General features: G+C 50.0%; 1 protein-coding gene and 1 non-coding gene across 7 annotated transcripts in view; one reads left to right on the forward strand and one right to left on the reverse strand.

Annotated features, from left to right (window-relative positions):
- Positions 1-385: 385 nt before the first annotated feature.
- Positions 386-576, reverse strand: LOC115275620. Its single transcript, XR_003901678.1, has one exon. It is a non-coding gene; the product is annotated as a U2 spliceosomal RNA (small nuclear RNA).
- Positions 577-7535: 6959 nt separating this feature from the next.
- Positions 7536-26188, forward strand: part of RASSF2 (Ras association domain family member 2) — a 44968-nt gene continuing 26315 nt past the window's right edge. The window contains exons 1-2 of one of the 6 annotated variants that reach the window (XM_029918291.1): positions 7550-7582; positions 9005-9043. The gene's annotated coding sequence lies outside the window, so the exon portion shown is untranslated. Of the gene's footprint in view, positions 7583-7613; positions 7804-8532; positions 8755-9004; positions 9044-17198; positions 17685-26188 lie in introns of those variants that run through there. The other 5 variants (XM_029918290.1, XM_029918296.1, XM_029918294.1 and 2 more) reach the window with 5 other exon arrangements.

The raw sequence follows: 26188 nt of genomic DNA on the forward strand, positions 1-26188 counted from the left end.
GGATTAAGGCTGCCATCTGGGCAGACTGGAGCAGATATGAAGAAGAAGGCAATAAAAGAAGCAGCCAGGAAGTGGGACACCTGGGTGGCTCAGTTGGTAAAGCGTCTGATTTCCCTTCAGGTCATGATTTCACAGTTCACAAGTTTGAGCCCCGCACTGGACTCTGTGCTGATGGCTCAGAGCCTGGAGCCTGCTCTGGATTCTGTGTCTCCTCTCTGCCCCTCCCCTGCTCATGCTCTGTCTATCTTTCTCTCTCTCAAAAATAAATAAAAACATTTTTAAAAAGCAGGCAGGAAAAGTGAGAGAGGGAGAGAGGGAGACAGGTCGGGGGCAAGAATGAGAGAAAACTGTAGGTCATATTCTTTTCTTAAAAACAATTTTTTTGGGGGGGGGCACCACTCCTGGAAGCACTGCAATACCAGAGTGATGCACGGAGTGGATGGAACGAGTTCCCAGTCCAGCTCCTGGCTCTAAAAATTCACCTAATATACTGTCCCCTAATAGAAGACACGTCAGATATTAAGCTGACGTGAACAGATACTACGCTTGATCTTAGCCAAAACGCCGAGAAGCGATTCTTAAAAATTTTTAATGTTTATTTATTATTGAGACAGAGAGAAATAGAGCATGAGTAGGGGAGGGGCAGAAAGAGAGGGAGACACACAAAATCTGAAGCAGGCTTCAGGCTCTGAGCTGTCAGCACAGAGCCCAACGCGGGGCTTGAACCCCTGAACCGTGAGATCATGACCTGAGCTGAAGTTGGACGCTTAACTAACTGAGCCACCCAGGAGCCCCTGTAGGTCATATTCTAGCTGGCTCACTTTCTTCCCATGAGTTCTGCAGGAAACGTTTGTTCTTTAAAAGCAGTCTCTCTTTACTTAGTTAGGCTGGCCCAAATGGCTTTTGTTTCTTGCAGCCAAAGGGTGTAGTGAGTTGATTTCTCTAAGTCTCAATTTCTGAGTCCACCAAACATGTTGTTGGATTAGATGCTGCTTGATGCTATTTTTCGCTCCATGATTCTTATATTTCTTTTATTTCTTTCTCCATGCCTAACGTGGCACCTAGCATACCATAGATGCCTAGTAAATATCTATCAACATAATATTGAATGTGTATTCAGTTTGTATTATGACAGGATAACATTTTCACACCAAGTAATTAGTATTTCAATATATCCAAAAATGGAAGGGGTGCTTTGATGGAATGCAACCTTGGGGTTAGGAAACAAATAGATTCCTAGAAAAATTATATGAAATCTCTCGTCTAATCTACCAAATTCTGTTTATAAGCACTTCATTTAGAGGGATGGCTGCCCAGAGAATTTCACCTGCAGCTTCCTTCCAAATACTTACTGGGGGAAAAAAGCATATTTGCAAGAAATGAACCAAGTCTGAGTTATATACTTTGCTTTCCCACTTTCCTCTCACCAGCCCCTGTCTACACTTTAAGTGGAGGAGGGAAAAATCTAGAAAGATAGGTCTTCTGTGTGTGGGACCTGAGACTCGCGCACCTGAGCCTACTTAGATGCCAACTCTTTGAGAGCTTTAATCCACCCTCCCATCTCCAAGGATGAATCCAGACACTGTCCTCTATAAATATTTAAGACGCTGTGGAAATTTCTTAGCGGTGGATAAAGTGGACTCTTTTAATTAAGATAGCCCTTCTCCGTGAAAGATAAACCTGTGGGGTTCAGTGACAAAGTCTTTGTTACTCAAATTTCTGGGTCTCTCCACTTTATGAGAACAAATGGTCACATTAGCAGCCATAAATAGAACTTTCGCCAGCTCCCTGGGACTTCAGCCATCCATACGTCTATACTGCTTTGGAAGGGGCGTTTCTGTGGGGGAGGAATTTCCAGAGGCTTCTCTTACAAGCTCATAAACCGATCCAGGAGGCTCCAGACTCGTGTCCACCAACATCCTGGTCATGTAACCACAGCCACTTTATCCCATTATGTTCTTTTCCTTCCTTTGGATTAGAGGCTTTTATGTTTTGTGTTTTCCCCTCTGGCTTTACTAAGATATAACTGACATGCCACATTATATAAGTTTAAGGTGTATGTGATGATTTGATATATGTATATGTTGCAAAACAATTACTCCAGTAAGGTTCGTGAACACATCCGTCACCTCCCAGTTACTTTATTTATTTATTTTAATCCTCTTAAGTTCTTTAACAGTTAGCTGCCATTGTATAATGAACAACCAGGACTTTAGTGGCTTACAATGACCACAAACTGTTTAGCTCATGCTTCCACTGGTTGGCTATTTGGGCTAGACTCAGCTGGGCTCCTTCATGTGTCAGGGTCGCCTGTGGACTGGGTCGAGGGCTTTCCTAATTTTGGTTGGGTCTTTCACACATCTAGGGCCTTGGCTGGGACAGCTGGGTTGCCCCGGCTCTGGGTCATGGGATCCCTCACCCTCCAGTGAGCTCAGGCTTACTCACGTGGCGGAGTAATGTCCCAGTGGAGAGAGTAGAAGGGTGTAAGGCCAGCCTCTGAGGAGGTCCGGTATGACTTCTGCTGCATTCTACTGGCCGAAGCAGCTCACAGTGCCCGCTCAGATTCGAGGTGGGGAAGTAGGCTCCCCCTTTTTGTGGGAGGAACTGCAAAGTATTTGGAGGAAGGGGAATATTTGTGACCATTTTTAAAAATGTTTATTTCTTTATTTTGAAAGAGAGAGGGGGGTAGGGGCAGAGAGAGAGGGAGAGAGAGAATCCAAACAGGCTCTACACTGTTAGCACAGAGCCTGACATGAGGCTCGATCTCATGAACAGTGAGATCATGACCTGAGCTGAGATCAAGAGTCAGATGCTTAACCAACTGAGCCTTCGAGGCACCCCATAATTGTGACCATTTTGGCAATCCATCTACTACTTTCTCGGTAATGTCAACATGCCAAGCCCTTGAAATAGAGAAGCTGAGTGTAGGAGTATAGGTCCCTAAACTGTTACTTAGCAGGAGGGACCCTAAAGCATAGCTGCTTGAGCCCCAGAGTCTCCCTGTGCCTTATGAAACAGTCCTTTGAGTTGTAACTTCTAGAAACGTCTATCTTCCTAGGATCCCACAAAGGGCCAAGTTGGGGACAGAGTTGAATGACCATTTCATCTCCCTTCTGTCAACTAAAACTTTGTTACTAGACCAAACCAAACTTGGTTTCTTCTTTCCTTAGAATGAAATTATCTTCCAGGAGTTCCTTTTTATACCTCTCAAGCAAATAGATATGCAGCCCTCCTACCATGCTGTGTGCCAGACATGTCGAGATACATTCAGGTCCCCGTGGCAGGCCTCGCTTAGTCTTCTTTATTTCTCCATAACTCACTAGAGATTCTTTTGTAGATTCTTACCTCCTGGATAGCAGAGGAGGGGGAAAATGGAGTCTGAGGCAATAATTCTGTCTCTCCGGTTTCCTTAGAAACTCTCCAAGTTCTTCCTGTAGGGGCATGTGAGGTAACGCTTCTGGGTCTTGTGGGCCAACCAGGGATCATCTCTTGAAAGCAGAATGCTGAGGGGCGATGGCCCCATTCCTGAGTGTTTGGATGTCTGGCTTGTGCACCTGATGGTCTAGGTGCTCCGTGCTCATTCAGAGCTCTGCGGTGCTCCCCAACTTCCACAACAATGACGTTAACTCAGGCCTCACCGATGTTCCCTCTGAGTGCCCATCATGTCCTCCTCCCGCCAGCCCCTGACCTAGCCTCCGGGATCAACTGGCCCCTCTCCATGCCAGGTCTTGGAGCAGACGGCTTGTGTGTTCTGTGTTATATCCCTCAGCCCACCGCTCACCCCAGCTGAGGTGGATAGCTCCAGGCACAATGACTCATCCCACCTTTAGCCAGTGGCTCCTGCTCTTCTGCCTCAGATGTTTCCTTAAGGCCAAAGGGGGCCACACAACCAGGAAGTAAGAAGAAGCTTTCCTGAGTGTAATCCTCAGCTGGTGGGAGGTGAGATAAAGTCCCAGACCCCTGACTTTCAGAGAGGACAGTCCTGAGGCACGTTCCTCAAAGGGTCCCCAGAAGAATGAGGCCCCAGCTGTACACTCTTTATTAGCTTCTCCTCCCTCCCTATCTCACTTTCCTTTCTGGGATCAGCTCCAAGTAAGTGACCTGTACCTAAGTCCTTATCTCACGTTGTGTTTGTGAAAGAACTCAATTAAGACGTCCCAATGGGAAGCCTGTAACTCACAAGTTAGCTTCCTCCGGAGGCCATCGGTGCTTGAGAGGAGGTGGGAACTTCTGCATCATGTCTGTGCCTCATAGGAATTGTGGTGGTGGGGGGGGTGACTCCAGAAAGCTAAACCCAGGCCCTATCTCTGTACAACTATGGTGATCAATTAAGTTGACTTTAACGACACAGCCTCCTCTCTCTTAGGTCAGTGCCTGAGAACAGGGGAGGAAGAGGTGGGCAGCCCGTGGGGCCAAGCCCTCTATTTAGTCTCAGAACTCCCCTTAACCCGGGGACACACCTCCTCACTCTGGTCAAAGGTTGCATTCGAGGAAGCTGCAAACTTTCCTTCCAACTATTTGTCCTACTTCTTTCTCTCTTTGCCCAGAATCCACAGGGAACACAAGAGTGGGCTTTGGGGGACTTCTTTTCTTCTCTGCATACCTCCCTTCACCGCAGGCGTGTGGTAGAGCTCTCCTCCAGGGTCAGAGCCTGCCTCTTAAAATGTTCTATGGGGACATAAAGAATTTGGAAAATCATTTTCTCTCTCACCATGCTTGTCATTCCTGTTTTGCTAAAGAGAAGAGGAAAGTCGGCTTGTAGACTCTGACTGCATCAGTGGCTTCCTTGCTCTCTAAATTTGCACTGTCCCTATATGGTAGCCACAAGCTACATGTGGCCATTGAGCACTTGAAACATAGCTAGTGCCACTGAAGAACTACATTTTAAGTTCATTTAATCTTAATTAAAATTAAAATTTAAAAACTGATACTACTCAATTCAGTGACTGGGCAACTTTATTTAAACAATTTTTTTTTGAGAGAGAGAGAGAGGAGAGAGAGAGAGAGAGAGAGAGAGAGAGAATCTGAAGCAGGCTTTATGCTCAGAGCAAAGCTCCATCCCACCACCTTAGGATCATGACCTGAGCCTAAATCAAGAATCCAACACTCAACTGACTGAGCCACCCAAACAGCCCAGCTACTGGGTAATGTTAAAGTATGTTTGGAACAACTTGGGTATGTAAATCTACTTTTTTCAGATAGAAATCTTATAAAACCTAAATACAGATCAAGTATTTGTGATAAAAATTTAACCTCTGAATTGAGATGTGCTGAAGTGTAAATACACACCCGATTTCAGTCTTAGTACAAGAATAGAATGTAAAACACCTCATGAATAATGTCTTTATATTGTTTACATGTTGAAATTATATTTTGAATATATTGGGGTAAGTAAAATATAGTATTATGATTAATTTTCACTGGGCCTTTTTTTTTGTTTTTACTATTGTTACTGTAGCTAGAAAATTTTAATTGCACCTGTTGCTCACACTATTTCTAATGGAGAATGGGTTCTAGACAATGCTTACCTGCTGCTTCCCTGGGGCCATGTGCCTCTTGGTCCAGTCCCCAGAGGTCGATAGTGGCAAGAAAACATGGCTTGAGGGTGGGCTTTCATGTACCAGTTTAATAATTGGAAAGTATTAAGCCTGTTACGAGGTATTGTCCCTACACCACTGGAAGGAGAAGAACATACTCCTTTCTCTTCTGTGGCTTCTGTATGGGGAAACTGATGGGGAAAAAAGATGTTTCCTGGTATCTTGAACTAATGAATCAGTTTATTCACCAATGTGTAAAATATAAGTAGAGGGGAATGGATGGTGGTTTTTTTTTATGTTTATTTTTTGGGGGTGGGGGTGGGGTAGGAGCAGAGAGAGAAGGAGACACAGAATTGGAAGCAGACTCCAGGCTCCACGCTGTCAGCCGAGCCCAAATGCGGGGCTGGAACTCACCAACCCCAGGATCATGACCTGAGCCAAAGTCAGAAGCTTAACCAACAGAGCCATCCAGGTACCTCTGCGCTTTGTTTTTTTGTTTTGTTTTTTTGCACTGTGTTTTAAACAGGGCCGAAGGGCAGGGTACGTAGGAGCTCAGTTTGTGCAGTAGGAGTCCTCCACCCCAGTTGATTGGTCATAGGATGGTCACCTGACTCAAGCTAGGCCAATGAGCTGCTCTCTTGAGAGACTGGCGTAGAGACTAAGGAATTCTAGCTTCGCCTGGCTGCTGTTTTCAATAGCGGAGCCCCAGGCCCCTATGGGTGGAAATGGGGGCCACCCTTTGTCATGTGTCTGGGGCGCAGGGAAGACCAATCTACCATGAAAGGGAAGGGCTGGCCCCTTAGAGAAGACTTCAAGCTCTGGATTTGCCTCTTACAGAGCTCTTTCCTGCAGTTTGGACTTTGAGGTCACAGAGCAAACGCCGTGTCCTCAGAATACATTCCGCCGATGGTGTTCATGTTACCTGCAAACCAAAAAGCTTACCAATACAGAGTTCTGGCTGAGGGTCGGGGAGAACATTAACGGGAGAGCTTTGTGTTTATAGGTCATGAAGTAGTACAAGTAGATAATTTTTTTTTTTTCCCTACAGAAAACGCTGATCAGTGGCCTCCTTGTTCCAGGGTAGCTGACACAGTTCTGAGCACCACCCTACAGCTGCATTTTGGGTTCAAAGGCTTTTGTGGCTGGGCTGGGAAGCACATCACCATTTATAACATTGTTTCTAAGGGAGACACATTCCAAGATCCAAACAATGACTTTAGTAAAGAATGCTTGGCTTCCAGGAGGGATGAGCAGACCCGGTTGTACCCTGGGGGCTGGCTACCCACTAACCATTAGGCCCCCCCTTTTTTGGGCATGGAGACTCACCCTGCAGGGTTGGGGTTTGTATGTGTGTGTGGGGGTGGGAAGAATTATGATTAGAGGGAGGAAACAGATAAGGGGCCCGGGAGCTGGGGTGCTGAGAGCCCCAGGAAGTTCAGAGATGGATGAGAGAGGGAGGTGAGAGGTGGACAAAGAAACTTGGCCTTCTTCACTGTCACGTCTGCCCCCGCCCCGTTCAATCGAAGGGGCCTTGCTTAGCCCCTGCTCAGCGCAAACCCTTTTTGGAACAAGGCGGGGTGTTAGAAAATGAATCCCACATCCACTGTCTGGGGACTCCGAGGCGCTCAAGATGGGCTCAGCGGGGCAGCGTGACTGTTCCCTGGGAGTGGCTGTCACAGCGCAGGGCGAGCCATGGGGCTTGGGCCGAGACTCCATCCGGCTTGAAGAGGGCGGCGGCGAAGGGGATGAGCGAAGCCAGCCCGTCCTCCCCCACCCCAGCACTCCTACCGGCTCCTTGTCGCGCCCTCCCCCGGCCCCCGGAGCCCGGAAGAGACGCGGGCAGCCGGAGCCCCGACTCTCAAGCTGGGAAGGAGGGGACCTGCAGCCCTAGCATTGTCTGGGAGGGTGGGGAGAAGCTCCGCCCCCCAGGGGGAGGGAGGAGGGAGGGACGGCGGGAGAGGAGGGGAGGAAGAAAGGCAAGGGAAGAGGGGCGGGGGAGAGATGGAGAGCTAGAGAAAAGCGGGGAGAGAGGCCGATCCGACGCGGTAAGGACGGATAAAGGCAGAGGGGCGGGAGGGGCGGAGGGGAGGCGAGGAGGGCGGGACGCTCGACCCCCAATCGTGCGGCCGCCACCGGCATTGCCCCACTGGATTTGAGCCGGGCCCGCGGATCGCTGACCCAGGCGCGGGCTGGAGCGACCCCCGCCCCCCGCCGAGGCACCCCCACTTTTCAACTCCGCGGGCGATGCAGCCGGCTGGGGACGCAGGCAAGGCTCGGGGCGTGGGGCAGCGGGCGCGGGATGCTGGGCGCAAGGTGCCGGGCGCGGGCCAGTCCTCTCTCCCCTGCCTCCCTCCAGCCTCGCCGAAAGTTTTCCCGCGGTGTTCTCCGTCGGGTCCAGGTCAGCGCCTATGTCCTCGCCTGCCCTGGTCTTCTCCCTCCTCCCCGGACGCCGGGGTTCTTGGGCGTGCGGACTCCCTGGAGGCCGCCTAGGCGCCAAGCCCTGCACGCCCACCTTCTGGTCGGAGAAAGTTGTGGCTCCAAGCTCGTCTTCCCCCGCGACCCCTAGGGTTCCTTCCTTCTCTCCGCCCCGGGAACGGCGACAGGAAGGCGCCCCCAGCCCTTCTTCGGGGTTCCCGGGACTCCCTGGAGAGCTGGGGCGGGGCAGCAGGTGCAAGGATGGCAGGCCCGGACAACGCTGGGGAGCGCCCGACCCCAGCGCGGTCCCCATCTTCTCTGCCCCGCGGACGGTTCCCCAGAGGCGGGTTCCAGCACCCAGCGGGGGCGGGCGGCGCCCCCGCGTCTCCTCCGGGATGGCGCAGGGGCACGGGGCCCTTGGTCCTCGTGGCACTTCCCCTTTTCGGTCTCCCCGCTGGCCTACGGAGTTAGTGCTGCGGTCGTTGGGGACCTCGGCTTCGCTCCTCTCTCTCCCGAGAGAGGCGGGTGCCTTGAGCGACCCGGGCTCTTCTGCATTTCGGGTGCCTGCTTTGCATTCCGCTTTTGAGCTGGGGGGACCCTGGGGACCGCACAGAAAGGCGAGGTGGCCCGATAGGGAGACCGGGGTCTCCATCTGACTCTGGGGCTCCCTGTGGGTCCTGGGTTGTTCACAGCACCTCTGCCCCTCAGTGACAGCAGGAACTGAGCGCTAGGCTTCCCAGGTGTCCGGAATCCGGGTTATCCCAGAGGCCGGAAGCTGTGACTAGCATTGGCCAAGTTTATAGTAAGTACCTTGATGTGATGAATGAAAGTTTGAAACAGCGAGCTGACAAATAACAATTCATCCCGGGGTGAGACTCTGTTCCTGCCCCGGTTGATCTTGGTACAATGGGAGGAAAGAATTAGAAACAATGATTCTTTTAAACAGTTGTGATTCAGAGCCAGGGGCCTTCTTGCCAGACTGTCTGGAGGAGAAATGTGGGATTTATTTTACTTATCAGTCTGCATTTATTTACTGGGAACTCTTTCTGCAGGTGGTCTGAGGAATTGAAGAAAGTTCTCACGGCTAAGAGGTATTGATTGCTTTGAGGAGAAGTGTTTTGGGTTTTTTGATTTTGTTTGGTTTTTAGCTTGTGTGGAATGCAAGCGAGGAGTCAGCCTGGGAGGGGCCCACTTGGGAGCAGAGACCCTGGAGCAGCTGAAGGTGGCCACCAGCTTTCTGCTCTGGATCAGGCAGTCTCCTGGACCCTGGGAGGCTACAAGACCGCCTCAACTGGTGGCTGAGCTCAGAGAGGTGGGGTATGTTGGGAAGGACAGTAGACAGTTCTTGCCCTGGCAGAAGGAGAGGAGGCCATAGTTACAGCCTGCCTGGGCACCAGGGAGTGTGGGCTGGGACAGTTGGGGATTCCCTGTGCTGGGGACGGTGAGCAGGGAATCCTGCCTGTCCTTCAGAAGACAGGAGAGCAGGGGTGCCTATTGGGAGGCAGGATCATCTAGCCTGGGTGTGGCCTAGATGTAGCCATGCTCCACGCCCTTGTTTCTGTGCTGGTGAAATTGGGTAAAATGAGGGGTATCTTCAGAGAGCCTGGCTGAAAGGAGGCCAGGGGACCTGGCGCCTCCAGGGCTGCCCCCCTCCAGGGGAAGGTAGGGGTGTGCCCTCTGCACCTGACTGCCTGGGCCAGGACACCTGTGCCCGAGTTCCTCCGCAGGCAGCATCCCCATCTTCCTGAGAGGGTCTCCTTCTGCCTCTGGGGCTCCAAGCCTGCCCACTTCTCTGCCTGTCTACATGGCTTCTGTTTGGGGCTCCAGGCCCTCTCTCGAGTTTGTGTCCTCTTAGAAGTCAGTTAGGAGTGGTAGACACCATACACCTTCTTCTCAGTCCCTCAATCCTCCCTGTTCTCAGAGACGCTGTCCTACCTGGGGCCTGCCAGTCACCCACTGGTTTGGCTTTGACTTCTTGGTCTATTTCCTGGGGCCCCAGAGCCAAGCTTCGTGTCTGCCTTCTGTGCGTGAGCTGCTTAGGAATGGCCGAGAGAGTTGGCTGGAGCCGTGCCCAGGACTGCACATCCTGGCACCTCTGCTGGAGTGCCAAAGGCTGTCCTGAAGCACAAAAGAACATTGGCCTGATTCTTGCCTTCGGTCCATCCTGGGTACTCGGGCAGGAAGTGTCTCCACTGGGAGGAGTTGTGGAGGCAGGACCAGATTGCTGGAGAATCCCCCTGAGAGGCTAGGAAATGGACTGAGACTTGCCTGTGTCTCCCCCAGGGTGAGGAGCTGGGCAGGTCTCAGCAGTGTGCTTGGAACAGAAGACGGCCAGTTTCTCTGTCTTCAAGACATAGTTGCTGAGAGCTGCGACCATGCGGTTTACAGAACGAGGGCAGCGGTCCCCCCCTGCCGCCTCCCTGCTTCTCCCACCACTCTTTACAGTAGGGTCCAGTGATTTACTCTAATTACACATTGCCCTATTTAAGCACCTCCCTGTGTCTCCAGAAGAATTTTAAGTAAGTCCTTAAGATGGGATAAGTTCCCGCAGATCAGTGATTGCTGGTTTCATTTCTTTGGCCCGCTTGTGGGTTCCCATGGAGGAGGTATCTGGGTGAGGATGGAGGAAAGCCGGGCACAGTAAACAGAACCGGCGGGGCGTCCAGTGGGTCATTTTTGATCAGCCCTGGGATGGCAGGGAAACTCTGGAGCCTGTAATCACAGGTTGGCACAGCTGCTCAGGGCGACGGCTGGAGGATGTAGAACTCCTGTCCACGCCAGCTGTTGCTGAATCAGAGAGGGAAACCTTTCCCCGAAGTAGGGGGCAGGGAGGGCTTAGAAGGACTTTGCCTATTCATTCCATTGATAAAACTTGATAAAAAGATACCTTGTGCTGTCCTTGGGCATCTCGACCCAAAGTGATTTTGCAAGATAGGTGTACTTGACCAGCATGGTGCTTTACTCATACTTGGCACTCAGTTAAGTGTTTGTTAGATTAAGTGCTTGTTTTTATTTTTTTATTGTTTGTTTATTTTGGGGGGGATGGGCAGAGAGAGCGGGAGACACAGAATCCAAAGCAGGCTCCAGGCTTTGAGGTGTCAGCATGGAGCATGACACGGGGCTTAAACCCATGAACCATGAGATCATGACTTCAACTGAATGAAATTGGACGCTTAACTGACTGAGCCAACCAGGTGCCCCTAACTGCTCATTTCTAAAAGACCAATGCAGAATATTGGATTTGAAGTCTGAATGCTGTTTTACCATTTACAGCGGCATGATTTTGGGGCATGTAATAGACTGTCAGCATCCTTCCCGTGCTCCCTTGGCCTCAACCAGTGACTGATGACAGGAGGTGTATAAATACCCCAGTTCCCTCACTTCTCTGCTGGCGTGACTTGGGGCATGTGCTACGCTGTCTGCCAGAGTTGCCTAGTAACTGGCTCTCTTCACTGGCTGCTGTCCTTCCCTGTTTCACTTTCCCAGGCCCCTCCACTTGCACTCAGATCCTTGTTTGAGGGACAACTTCAGGTGAAATCAACCTAGGATAGGATTTAGTTCTCAGTCCTTTAACAGTAAATGTAGACAGTAATTTAATGTGTCTGAGCCTTATGTTTCCTAATTGTAAGATGGAAATTATAACTATCCCACAGTGATATTGTGATGTGTGTTCAGACAGTGGCCCACCATAGAGCAGGCATTCAGGCAGACGTTTGCTGCTCATTGATTAATATAGAGGGGCCATGGTGGGTTGGGAGTGGGTATTATGAGGGCCCATGGATGGCCAATTATAATGCTTTGGAAAGAAGCTATCCTCAAGCTAGTGAGGAAACTGAGTTCATCTGCTCATGGCTTTCACATCTAGGTTGTGACCAGTGATAAATGTTGGACAACTGGGCTCTCCAGAGGTTGGGGAGATTCCCTGCTTTGCAGTATTTGTTGATTTCTGTAGTGTAAACATTCCCACCGTAGCTGATTTCAAGTTTGGTAACTTGGCGCCATGAACACTGAGTTGAGAAGAGATGTACATAGTCAGCTCCTGAAAGCCAGTAGGAGGAGCTCCATTTCGTAGCTGATCATGACTGAACTGGGATGTGGCCTCAGTGGTCTTAATTTTCAATTTTGTATACCAAGGGAGGTGGGTAAGAATTGTACGAGGCATCCAGAACTTGGGGTAGGTTCAAGCTCTGCCCTTGAATGGCCAGCTGAATCACTTTGGGTGAGACACTTTTGGGGTTCATTTAAAGGCTATTGAAATGTTTATACAATAGTCTTTCGTGGTCTCAGGTTCCCCATCTGCAGGGTAAGGAATTAGATGATTCCATTAGGTCCTTTGACAACTGGGTCTCTTTAGGAAGAGTCCACTGCATTCTTCTTGCGTCTACTCAAGAACAAAACCTTTCACAAAGGAAAATCTTTCATGCGTCCATACTTCTGTTGCCCACCCAGGGCGCCCAGCACTGGGCCCTCAGCACTGGGCCCTCTTAGAGTCTTTTGCTGTAGTCTTCTAACGCGCTGGCTAAAAGGAATTCAGTAGAGATTAGCCCAGCCATGTTCTGCCTTCCTTGTGTACCAATTTCTCTTCATGACACAGGCAGGGTGTGTTCCCTGAGGAGGCCTGGGTGGTGGGGAGACAGGAGCTGGTATCTTATGGAAAAGACTGTCCCCACTTTCCTGAACCATAGTGCAGTGTCACAGACCCCCAAGTGAAAGCCAGTAGTCCACCTGGAGAAGGAGACTTCTGTATGACAGAATTCAACATCCCTGGTGCGATTTTACTCCTAAGTCTCTGTTGACCGTCCTCCTGAGGGAATCCCTGACTCAGCAATTCCACTGGTTGGAAGTCTTACCCTAAGGATATAATTGGACAGGTGCAGGGAAATAACGTGCACAGAGATGTCCCTGGTAGCATTATTTGTAATAATAACAACAACAACCAAAATGGAGACTAAATCCCAACAAAAGTAAGCTTGTTAATTATGGTACAGGCATCCCTCACTTTTCGAAAGTTGTTTGCCTTGTGCTGCTTGGCTTTTATGAAAGACCTATGTTAGTACCTGTTTTTTTTTCCCTAACAGAAATCTGAAAGGGATTTTCATTTTTATGAAAAAAGGGGAAAAACAAAAATAGCACTGGGAGTGGTCTTGCCAAGCTCATTCCGCGGGACCTACACTCAACATGTCGGCATCGAGCCTCAGAGCTTTGAACTGTGTCTGTGAGCACCTGTGCTGATTTCAATTTATTTTGTGTTTTCATTAGCAAGATGTGTCCTGAGGTATGGGGAAAGCCTAAGAGATGTTATTTTTGGGGCCTGGGGGTGCTAAAAAATTTTCCATACAAATTAATGAGAATTGCTTCTTCACTTTATACTTTGGCTTACAAAAGTTTCATAGGAATGTTCTACTTTTGGATGGCAGGGAAGACCGCATATCTATACATTAGAATACTGTGTGGCTACAGAAAATACAGGGTATAATTGTACATCTATTACTATGGAAAAATATGATATTTCTAAAAAGCAGGTTACCAAACTGTGCTGTTTGTAAAATGTATCATATCCTTTTTTTTTTTTTTGTCTCTGGAAGGATGTACGGCAAAATGTTCATAGTGATTGTCCCTGGTGAAATCTGGGGAGGTAGCAATCATGGTCTTTTTAAAAAAATATTTATTTGTTTGGAGAGTGAGAGAAAGCACAAGTGGGGGAAAGGGCAGAGAGAGAGGGAGAAAGACAGAATCCCAAGCAGGCTCTGCACTGACAGACATGGGACTGGATCTCAGGACTGTGTGCTCATGATCCGAGCAGATATCAAGAGTCAGACGCTTAACTGGCTGAGCCACCCACAGGCCCCTGATCTTAGTCTTTTTTTAAGTTAAATACTTATATTAAAAATTTTTAATTATGGTAAAATATATGTGATATAAAATGTATCCCTTCCATCACTTTTTTTAATTTTTTTTTTTTTTTGAGAGATAGAGACAGTGCAAGTAGGGGAGGGTCAGAGACAGGGAGATACAGAACCTGAAGCAGGCTCCAGGCTCCGAGCTGTCAGCACAGAGCCCGACGCAGGGCTCAAACCCACGAACCGTGAGATCATGACCTGAGCCGAAGCCAGATGCTTAACTGACTGAGCCACCCAGGCGTTCCCCTTTCATCACTTTTAAGTGTACAGTTCAGGGGCTGTCTAGTCTCTTTGGGCTGTTATAACATGATACCACCAATTGAGTGACTTAAAAACTACAGAAATGAAAAAAAACCTACAGAAATGTATTTCTCACAGTTCTGGAGGCTGGAAGTCCAAGGTCAGGGTGTCAGCACCAGCGGGAGAGAGCCTCTTCCAGGTCTCTGACTTCACATTATATCTTCATGTGGCAGGAAGGAGGGGGGCTCCACGGCATCTCTTTTAAAGGGCCACCAATCCCCGTTGATTGGAGCCACCCCCATGAATCATACCCAAAGGTCCCATTTCCTCATCCCATCATTTGTCTTTAAAAAATTTTTTTAAATATTTATTTTTGAGAGAGAAAGAGAGAGAGAGAGAGAGAGAGAGAGCACTAGTGGGGGAGAGGCAGAGAGCGAGGGACACACAAAATCCAAAGTAGGCTCCAGGCTTTGACCTGTCAGCACAGAGCCCAACGCAGGGCTCAAACTCATAGACTGGGAAATCATGACCTGAGCCAAAGTTGGACAGTTAACCGACTGAGCCACCCAGACACCCCCATATGCCATCACATTTTGGGTTAAGATTTTAGCATATGAATGTGGAGGGACACAAATATTCAGACAGCAGCAGTGACATTAAGTGCATTCCCATTGTTATACAACTGTCACCAGTATCCATTTCCAGAACTTTTCCATCATCCCAAACAAAGACTCTGTGCCCATTAAACATTAGCTTCCCATTCCCTATCCTCAAGCCCCTGGCAGCCTCTATTCCACTTACAGTGAATTTGCATATTCTAGGCATCTCAGAATTGGAATCATTCAATAATTGTCTTTTTGTGGATCATAATCTTTTTGCTTATCTATATTTTAAAAAGGTTTTAAATGTTTATGTATTTTTGTGAGAGAGACTGAGTGCATGTGTGGGAAAGGGGCAGACAGAGAGAGGGAGACCCAGAATCTGAAGCAGGCTCCAGGCTCTGAGCTGTCAGCACAGAGCCCAATGCAGGGCTTGAACCCATGAACCATGAAATCATGACTCAAACCAAAGTCGGGTGTCCAACCAGCTGGGCCACCCAGGCGCCCCACTTATCTATATTTTTTAAATGAATAAAGATGTGTGCTTTGCTGAGGTCATAAAAAGGAAAGAAAGAGAAAGCCTTGCGATGGAGTGGTGGCATTTGGTCCCTGGTGGTTTCATTTCACACAGGGCCACGAGGTCTTGGCCATCCTTCACGCCCCTGCCATCACCACCTGGGTGGGGGGCAGGGTCTGACCTCCCTGTCAGCCCATCTGGGCAAGAGAGGCGGCCAGGCACCGACAAATGCAGCCCTGCCAGCCTCAGGGCCGACCCCGGTTGTGGCTTGCTGGTCACTGGCAGCTGGGCCTCTTGTCGCAGATGTGGCTGCTGTGGTGGGTTTGAGGGGGTGCCCGTGGGGCTCACTGTGCCTTGAGTCTCAGAGCCGTCCTGCGGTGAGTGAGGTCCAAACCAGGTGGAGGTGGGCTGTTGAGGCCGTCTTCCTTGAAGATTGAGAATGAGACCCTCGACATTTCAATTTCAAGCATCCTTTGTGGGTCCCAGGCTCAATCTGACCTGCTAAATGCCCATCACGGTGGCCGTAGATATGGCTGCTGACTGTTCTGTCCATAGGCAGGGTGGCCTGGCTGGCAGGCAGGGAGGACTTTAGTTGGTGGGGGTCCATGAGGCCCCAAGTGCTCTGGAGAGATGGGTGGTAGTCTTAAGATAGTGGGCCCCCTCTTCCTAAAGCTCCATACGGGGTCTTACAGTTGGTCATATAGACATTTGGGTCGAGGATTACTTCCTTCACCAGGGACATGGTGTAGTGGGGTGGGGAGCGGGGGAGATGGTGCATACGCTTCAGCTTCAGGTTGAGTCTGAGGTGAGGAGTCGGGAAGCTTCGGGACCCAGCACTGAGAAACCAGGTCATGTGTTCAGGCGTCACAGGAGTGAATCAAGTGGCTTTTCTCTGGGACACCTTGTTCTGTGGGAAAGGCTTTAGGTTCCTTGGTAAGTGAGTTCCTGGAAGGGCCTGTCAGGCTCTCCAGGAAGTCAGCGATAGGATGTAGGTCTGGGAGGGACAGCCTTGCCCACTGGACTCTGGAAGTTTCTTTACCTGGCTCTGCCTGTTTTCTCTCTGCCCTGTGAGAGGCTGCTCTTTTAATCCTAGACCGTTGGGAAGGTGTGAAGAGTTTACAGAGACGGCCTTTGAAGGGCATTTTGAGGAGAAGTCCTGTTTTTCATGGTGTTGATCTTCCTTTAGGGTCATTTGGTTGGTTGTAGGGCTGGCAGAGGAGGGTGTGAATGTGGTTTCGTGGAAAACTTCCCCTTCGCCTCCTGGAAATGTTCTGGAAACCCCCAGATGAGCCATCTCTCCTGGTACTAGGAAGGGTCTGAGATCTGCTGGGCAAGAGTGAGTTTTTCCACACACACGGGGTGTTACGGGGCTTAAAGGAGGGTGGATGTGAGATGCCCCAGCATGGCTGCCCCCAGGGAGGGCCCAGCGCACACTGGACTCTTCCTTAGCCGTCCCTTCCTCGCTGCCTTTGAGTGTGAGGAACCTGCCCATTGTGGGGGGCAGGAGGGGTGAGGGAGGCCCACGATCCTGGCTCTTGGGTTTCCAATCCAGGCCCTAGGTAGCACAGAGCAGAAACCCCAAGATCTCTCCACACAAAACTCAGAATCTTAGCCTAGAGCACCAAAAAAGGAAGAACTGCTGGGGTCCCCTGAGGAAGGGGAAGTGAGGTCAGAGATGAGTCTCAGAGAAACCACTCGATAAACAGGAAGAGTGGCCAGAAAGAACCTGTGCTTGTCGGAAACAGGGAACTAAAGGCAGCCCCTCCCCACCTGCCCAGATCAGTCAGCAGGTCCCCTCAGAGCTGAGATGCTAACCACAAATAGCGAGTGGGGGCTCCAAGCTCAAGGACTCATACAGAACTTGGGCCTTCCCTGTGCCCCGGGGCTTCACCTCAACCCCATCGTTACTGCGCTGGAGGAAAGCCTAATTTGCCCTTCCTGTGGTAGGACATTAAACCACCCTATAAAACAGCTCTTGGTTCTGAGAGATGCAGGTCAAGGAACGCTCGGTCTTATTTGCTTGATTAGGGCCAGTGTTTCCTGCACCAACTTCCCATCCCTTTCCTCAGGCCAACTCCACCAGACAGAAATTTCACACATTCATGGAGTTTAGCCCCTGAACGGGTAACCTTGGCAAGGCCCCTCTGGTCTAAGGGAAGGAAGGTGCTGCTCTAGGGAGGTCGATGCAGCCAGGCCCTTCCTTGGCAGGTCTGTCAGATTGGAGGGTTAGCTTTCTAAGGCTTTGGTTTTGCTGAGCCAGAGTCTAAATTCTATACACAAGCACACATGCGTTTTTTTACTCCCTTAATGCCTTTTTTTTCTGTCCTGCTCCAATACCCTGGTTCTCTGATGTGAGCCTAAGGGCCTTTGGGTTTCCTCCTCAACATCCATCCAGAAGGTCAAAAGCTCGTGGACACCGGTGGGACTTTCCTATAAACAAGTAGTTGCTCATCCGGGCCGGGAGGTGATTGTTTGGGTGAGTACCCGCGGTGACTTTCCGGGTCACTCACCTGGCCGCCGGCCCGCTGCTGTGGAGTGGGAGGCGGTCCCTCCTGGCAGGAATCCCAGGACTATTTCCTCCTATCTGCCCCAGCCGCTCTGGGCACTCAGATCTGTGCGCAGGAGGCCTGAGAGGACAGGCCAGGGTCCCAATTGGCTGTGGGAAGAGCAGGGGTTTGTGGACTAAGCTGCTTGAGGGGGGAGCCCCATGTGGCTTGAGTCTCAGCTCTTCATCTGGAGGGTGGGCCAGGCAGGGGCTGCCTCCTGGGATGGGAGCCATATTTCTTGTCACAAAGGCCTCGTATCCGACATCAGTCAGGCCCCCAGGCTTTTTCTGGCTTGGGTGAGCAGGCGGTTTGTGGGACCCACTAAGGTAGTTCATTCTTTAGATGGAGGGTGGATGTGACTTAGGGTCTGTGGCTCTGCGATGCTGCAGGTGCCCAGGTCCCTGGCCAAGGTCTCCATCCTGGTCTCTGCAGGGCCTGCTTTACCCATGGCTTGTCTGTCCAGCCATCCACTCACTTACCTCCCCTCCCTGGGACTCCTGGACCCACCATGGCCGGTGGCTAAAACCAGCCTATTCCTGCCTGTCCTGCTCAGCCCGTTCCCCCAATATACGGTGCTTAGCCAGGGTGCCACGGAAGGAGCCCTGGGCTTCTTGTCAGCCCTGTGACTTGGGGCAAATTGTCTAACCTCTGGGACCTTCTGTTTCCTCATCTGTGAAATGATGAAAATAAAGCCTTCCCCATGGGTTCTTTCATGGGAGGAATAAGATGGAGCTTCTAGAGCTTTGTTACCGGCAAGGCCAGCATCACTTCGGAGCCTGTTAGGAATGCACATTCTCAGGGGTGTCTGGGTGGCCCAGTCGGTTAAGCGTCCGACTTCGGCTCAGGTCATGATCTTGCAGTTTGTGAGTTCGAGCCCTGCACAAGCTCTGTGCTGACAGCTCAGAGCCTGGCGCCTGCTTCGGATTCTGTGTCTCCTTCTCTCTGACCCTCCCCTGCTCACACTGTCTGTCTCTCTCTCTCAAAAATAAATATTAAAAACTTAAAAAAAAAAAAGGAATGCACATTCTCAGGCCCCATCCGGAAGTACTGAATCAGAAACCGGGGGGTGACCGGGTGTGGGGGGAGGAGGAGAGGGGGAAAGGCGTCTGTGTTTCATGAACCCTGCAGGGGATTCTGGTTCACACTCCAGTGTGAGAAGCACTCCTCTGGTTATGGCTGGGTTCGCTGATTTGTAGCTGAAAACCCTTTTTTCCCCTTCCCCTCGAGAGAGGTCTGCTCTGAAAACTCGCGGGCATCAGCCTCTGAGCCCCACAGTCATAGGTTCGACTCCAGCTCCATCTCTTTCTGGCTGTGTATTTTGGGACAGGTTACTTTGCTTCTTTGTGCCTCATTGGCTTCATCTGCAAAATGGGGATAGTAAGGTTTCTTTCTTCATGGGGTTGTTTTGGGGATTCAACGGGTTGAAGCAGATACTAGGTGGCCATAGTAAACTCTTATTTATAGTAGCTGGGTATGATTCGCATTTGGTATTTTCTTATTAGCTCAGCAATAATATTGTGATTGTTCTTTCCCCTATTTGTGGGGGAAACAGGTGTCAAGGTGCCTCCTGAGATAAGTGTTCTGCTAGTTCTCTTGAGCTAAGCCCTTTGCTACCTGCCAGCCTCTTCCCAAATACCTTCCACTCCCCCTTACGTGATGCTTAGCATGTTTTCGAGGTGGAGATTGGCAAAGCCTTTTATTCACAGCCAAATGTAAAGCTGAGAAAGTGCAGTAAACACACTTAGGACACTTGACCTTAAACCTGCCTCTCTTTGGTGGTGTTTGGTGCCAGGCTCTCAAGCAGAGTGATTGGGAGAGCTCTGTGGGTGGGTAAATGGAGGCCTAAATGCCTGAAAAAGGGGACAGAGGAAGTGCATTCAGAGAGGGGAGGACCAGTGGAGTGAATGGGTCCCAGAGAGGATGCAGCCCTGGCCAGTCAGTGGGCTTTTTATTGAATAAAGCGTGCAGGTGGAAGGCAAAGTGTGGCTGCCCTATTTCCTTCCCAGGCAGCCTGGATTTTGCCCATGTTTGGGACAGGATCAGGTTCAGTTTCAGGAACCAGGAGGTGGAATCTCTTGCAATCTCTAGAACTTGGCAGGGTCCCAGGCCACGACTCTTGTCTCCTTCCTCGTGTGGTGCAATAGGGCTGGGGTTTCCTGTTTGCCATCAACGCTTCTTCCTGCCCCTGGACCAAGGAGCTGACGTGCAGAGGGAACAGCCCTATCTCCTCTGTCACTGCTTCGTTACAAAGCAGAGTCCCTCAGCAGACCTGATGAGAAAGTCTTTAACACTATAGTATGAAGCACTGTGGCAGATAGCTTTCTACTCCAACCAACCCAGGGATTCCAGATTGTCCCCAGGAGGCAGGGCAGGACTCAGAGAAGAGGTGGGGACAGGCCCCAAAAGGGGAATCTGTGGACCTCCAGGGAGCATTTCCTTTGTATCTGGAGCCTGAAGCTGGCTTCCTGGCTTCTGTGGTATGGTGCCCTGGTTTGCACAATGGAGCCCTTTGCATCAGTGAGCTCTGGCCCTGCATACGCTGATCCTCTGCAATGCTCTACACCATCTCCTCTCTCCTTTGAAAGATTAGTAGTGGTGAGGGGGTGCTAAAGACCCAACTTAGTTTGCTTTAGAAAATCCCGTTCCTTCCATTCTTGAAAGGCTGCTTTGGGGTACATTTGGCAGTGTCCTCTGTCTACATAGCTCTGTCCCTATCAGATTTTACGATCCTTCTCAGTCCTGTTTGTCCATCGGTGGCACCACCTGGGAAGGCTTTAAAAATGCTCATACGGCGTGCCTGGGGGGCTCAGTTGGTTAAGCTAGGCATCTGACTCTTGATCTTGGCTCAGGTCATGATCTGGAGGTTTGTGGGATTAAGCCCCGTGTCAGGCTCTGTGCTGACAGCGTGGAGCCTGCTTGGGATTCTCTGTCTCCCTCTCTCTCTGCTCATGCTGTCTCTCAAAATAAATAAGCTTTTTGAAAAATGGTCATGCCTGGGCCCCTTTCAGAGGGTTTCTGTAATCAGTATGAGTTGCAGCCTGGACGTCAGGAGTTTAAAATCAACTTCTCTTACCCCCTGCCCCCCACACACCCCCTCTCCCGTCCTCAGGGAGAGTTTGATGAGTGCTAGAATGAGAACCTCTGAGATGTCACGTGTCTCAAGGCAGCTGCTTCCCCTTCCCGCCTTGCTTTCAGCTGAGGCCTGAAGACTGGCCAGAAGGCAGCTCTGTGGGTTCGCCCTCCTGGGAATTCTCTGGGGCAAGCCTTCCCCTCCCCAAGCTGGTCTCATTCTCCTAGCTATACTTTCTTAGGTACTGGGACTGCCTGGGTGTTGGAAACCGGCCGTTACCCCCCACCCCATCCTACCCTGGCTCCTGCTGTGCCACCAGGAAGAGTTTGGGAAACAAAGTGGGGCTTTTTATCTCACTCTGGACTTTCCTGCCAGGGGTTGCCAGCCTTTCTGTTCTGTATTTGCTCTTCTCTTTCTAGGGGCTTCCCAGTTCCTTCCCAGTTCTCTTCTGGTGTCTGGACCAGAAGAGACACCGTAGGGATTAGCCAGCATCCTGGGGATGCTCTGAGACCAGATTAACCATGGCATGTTCTGCAGGCTCCCTGACAGAAAGAGAGTGAGGGAACCGGAGTCTGGAGCAACCAAGAACTAAGGACACAGGAGACCTTTGGATGCCGTTTCCCACTTCCTTGAGCTTCTTCAGGGCTTAATGTTTGCCTTCCTTACAGGAAGCTGGGCTGGTGACTTTCAAGGGCTTGCACGGCCCCTCATTTATTCTCGGGGAGGCTGGAGACACCTGTGATGTGGCAGTCCGTGAACAGGAAGAGGGAGGGAGCCTTCGTGCAACAGCTGCAGGGGTTTGGCCCAGAGCTCAGGCAGCCTGCCCCCCCCCTGCAGTGTAGCCTTGAGCCTGCATCACCTGGCTGTCTGGTGCCCACAGCTGCTTCTGCCCAGCCTGACGGCGGTGGGAGAAAGTGGATTGCTCTCAAGTCTTAGCAGCTTCCTGGTCCCGGGAACTAGTCTTGGTAGGGCAGTGCCTGGGGGCTCACCCCCTCTTCCCAGGGGGGCTCTAAGCTGATGACTGACAGCTCAGGGACTGCCTAAGGTGGGACAACTCTGGGGAGATGTTCACACCCCGGAGTTCCCATGGGGTCAGGCTATGGCTGGACTCCAGCAAAACCCTGGTGACCCAGCTCCTTCCCTGGCTCAGCCCTGCTTCCCTCACTTGCTTACAGGTTTCTCTCGAAAACACTTCCTCAGTAACTCATGTGCCCAGAAATCCTTGTTTGGGGCTCTGCTTCTAGGAATCCTCTTACCCAAGACAGCAGGGACCCATTCCCTCCCTGGAAGAAATCATATAAGGGGAAGATTCACAGGCTGGGAGCTGGGGCCCAGAGGAGGGACGCTCCAGTCCCAGCGGGGGGGCGCGGGGGGGGCACCAGATGGTTGGTTTCGGTGTGGTGCTAAGTGCTGGAATGGCAGACCGGCTGAGGTGGGTGTGCCTGCCCCACAGCACTGCCCAGGGGCACCGGGGATGCTTTGAAGGAGGAGCTCAGTTTTGGACCAGGGTCTGGAGAGCATGTGAGTTTGCTTGGGTCTGTAGAGGAGCATGGATACACTCACAGAGCATGAAAAGCAGACCCAGAAAGTTCTCTGTGGCCGGGGTGCCATCCTCCAATTGCGTAGGAACCTTTCCTCAGTCAAAACATTCTCTTGGCTCTTAAGGAGGGTTGTGCCCCCAAATTGTCTTTGGTGCAAGCAGGAAGTAATGGATGGGCCTTCACGTGAAACATATTAGGTTCCACTAACGAGGTACATGGTATTGCCCTGGCAGCTGAGGGGAACCGAGAACATTCCGCCAGGGCACAATGTTGGGGCCAGTAGGAAGGACTGACTTGACTTGGCGGTGGTCCCAACGGGTCGTCAGTGTGACTAAACCCTGGGGGGGCCATGATGGGGCAAACCCAATATGCATATCTTCAGACATTTTAGCAGATGTGGTTCAACATAGGCTTTACCTACAGGGAAGTTGTACTGATTTAGAATTTGTGAGGAGCGACTATGTTCATAAAGGAAGTTCTGTAGGTGTAAATAGGATTTAGACTTCCAAGGAGCAGCTCCACATTAAAGAAATATTTTTTATAAATAATCTTTTATAAAGTTATTTTTCTAGAACATTTATGTTTGGGGTCAAAGTTGTCCTTCATTTGTGTCCCCTTCTCTCCCCTTCTTTTTCTGTGTGGGAAGCTGGGAGCTGGGAGCTGTTTCAGGTCTGTGTGGGAGATGCCACCTGCGAGGGAAGCCCCGCCCTCCTCCCCGCCTCCCTCCATCTTCCTCCAAGAGATGGTGGCCCCCACTTGCTTGTTCTCCAGGCATCCCGGAAGCGTGGCTTGTAAATGGTTCTTATGAGGCATTCTGGAGTCCCGGAGCGCTCCATAAATTCTTGATAATAACAGAGAAGGCAGAAGAATTGCAACAGCCGCTGAGCAAATCCCTCTCTCCCAGGCCACAGATATTGGCAGGCGCCCCCAGAGGAAGCGTCCAATTGAATCCACATTCCAGCCCCATCAGCCATCTTCCTCTCACCCCTCCTTGTGTAAGGAACAATACTCTGCTGAAGGAGTATCGGACTGGGCTCTAAATTTCCGGCCCTTCGTTAGCTCTGCGGCTGTGTTTGCCTTAAAGTGAATGTTAATGTAGTTGGCTCCTACCCTCTTCCCCGCATCGAACCCCCAACTAGTTGGAGTTGGCCAGTCATCTGTGGTGATAGTTGCAAAGTTTGTGGAGATGCATGTGTTGGCCTTGAGACAGACAAAGAATTGGGTCCTAGAATCAGTTTCTTTTCTTTTCTTTACGTTTATTTATTTATTTTGAGAGAGAGTGTGCAGGCAGGAGAGGGTCAGAGAGAGGAGACGGAGAATCCCAAGCAGACTCCATGCTGTCAGTGCAGAGCTGCATGTGGGTCCCAATCCCACCAACGGCCAGATCATGACCTGAACCAAAATCAAGAGTCAGATGCTCGCTCAACCCATTGAGCCACACCAAAGCCCCAGTTACCTGTAGTTTTAATTCAATGATATGGTAGGCTATGAAGTATTTTCCTAACACCCCTAACTCAAGACTTGTAAAAGTAAGAAAAAAGGTGGGGAGAGGTTCAGGTTGGAGACAAAGATGGAGGCAATATGAGCCAGTAGGTCTGATACGTAGCAATGACCTGGCTAACATCACCCAACATAGGTAGAGTAAGTAATGGGACCTTGGAGAATCCCCACATTTGGGTCATCAACTGTTCGATTCATATCAAGTAATTCGATTCATGGCAAGTAAAAAGATAGTGATTAGGGAGGTTGACCATCTTTTTATACATTTGTTAACTATTTGTGTTTATTTTTCTGTAAATTCTGTGAAAGTCTTCATGTTCTTTGCCCAATTTTCTGTTGGGTATAGAATCTTCTTATGGATTTAAAAATTTTACATATTAATGACATTAGCTAATTTTATATATTAATGACATTAGCTAATTTTACATATTAATGACATTAGCCTTTTGTCCCATGTATTGTAAATGCTTTCCCCCAATTTGTCACTGACTTTTGACTTTGGATAGGGTAAAATTTTTTTCTAAACAGAAGTTGAAAATCTTTACAGATTGGTTCCATTTTGGTTTTTTTCAAATATGCCTTCTGGATTTTTAGTCTTTCATAAGAAAGTTTTTTCCCACTTCAAGTTTATATATATATCCTACATTTCCTTCCAGCATTTTATGTTTTAATGTTGCATTTTTTTATTCAGCTATCATTTCTTTTCGTGGAAGGAGTAAAGTAGGGATTTAGCTTTCCCATCCTCCCCTTTCCAAAGGCCAACTGATTCTCCAGCAACATTTTTAAAATGTATCTTTCCCCTGCTATTTAGGTGTGACCCACATTCTATATTCCCAAATATATTTGGGTCTGTTTCTACATGCTGTATTGTTTCATTGATCTGTCTGTTCTTTCCTCAAGTACCAAATCATTTTAATAACTGTAGAGAAGACTTAAATTGTTTAATGGGGGGGGTGCCTGGGTGGCTCAGTAGGTTAAGCATCCAATTTCGGCTCAGGTCATAATCTCACAGTTCATGAGTTTGAGCCCCGTGCTGGGCTCTGTGCTGGCAGCAAGGAGCCTGCTTGAAATTGTCTCTCCCTCTTTCTGCCCTTCCCTTGCTCATGCCCTCTCTCTCAAAATAAACGAAGAAGCTTAAAAAAATTCTTTAATTGGTGTGTTCCATAGATTTAAGAGGGCATGCTCTCAAAGGGACTAGTCTTAAGAACAGGACTGATTGCCTTCAGATGCAAAACAAAATTTCCAAATTACAGCTTATGAGGCAGTGAACAAGAGAGAGTCCTACAGAAGACCCAATCTGTGAGTTAGATTAACTGTAGAATTCTTTTTTTTTAAGTTTATTTATTTATTTTTTGAGGCAGGGGAGAGAGAGAGAAAACACACATGAACATGGGGAGGGCAGTGAGAGAGAAAGGGAAGGAGAGAGAATCCCAAGCAAGTTCCCCGCCAGCATCTCAGAGCCTGACTTGGGGCTCAAACCCATGAACCATGAGATTATGACCTGAGGCCGAAACCAAGAGTTGGACGTTTACCTGACTGAGCCACCCAGACACCCCAGATTAGCTGCAGAATTCTAAGGAAAAAGAGATGGAGGTTTGAGTAAAAATGATACAAGACTTGGGGGACAGGAGTAGGGACAGATGGACAGATGGTGCTGGAGAAAGAGGATGGAGACATTGCCGAAGAAGAACCAAGAATGGAAGGAAGAGAAGAGTATCAAAGAAAGAATAGAATACCATTTCCCTGGTTGAAGAAGGACTCGAATATTCAGGGTGAGGTCTGTCCATGGTCCGGTGCCACTAATCTGGTTCCTGCTCAGCCCAGTGGTGGCACTGGCTCTGGCTGAGGCTCGGCCAAAGCTACTGTGGGTTTTCTCCTTGGGCTCCTACCATCAGCTCCCTTTTCAGGACAACTTTTCCTCTTGGTTCTCGGGGCACCGTGTCTCCCTGCTCCCCTTCTGGGACTCCTTTTCCTCGCTGACCTACTGGGTGCTTTGGAGCCCTGCCCCCTCAGCCTTCTATGTTTTCCTGACCTCCCTTTCTGGGAGCTGCATGCTGGAACTTTCCTGGGCCACAGACTGGCTGTGCTTGTGGTCATCTGCACCAGAGGGTTCCAGAGGCATGTCTCAGAGTCAGCCCGTGTTCCTCAGCTTGGCACATGTGAACATCCTTGCTGACGGCAGCCTGTGCGCATGCATCGTCCTGAACTCTGCCTTTAAGCCCACAGCAAGTCTGCCAACGTGCCCCCTTCCAATCTTTTTCATTGATGCCTCATGACTTTTCCATCTGCCTCTCTAAACGTTATAGACACTGTGACTCCACCC

This window comes from Suricata suricatta, chromosome 12 (genome assembly GCF_006229205.1).
Source record: "Suricata suricatta isolate VVHF042 chromosome 12, meerkat_22Aug2017_6uvM2_HiC, whole genome shotgun sequence".
NCBI lineage: Eukaryota > Metazoa > Chordata > Mammalia > Carnivora > Herpestidae > Suricata > Suricata suricatta.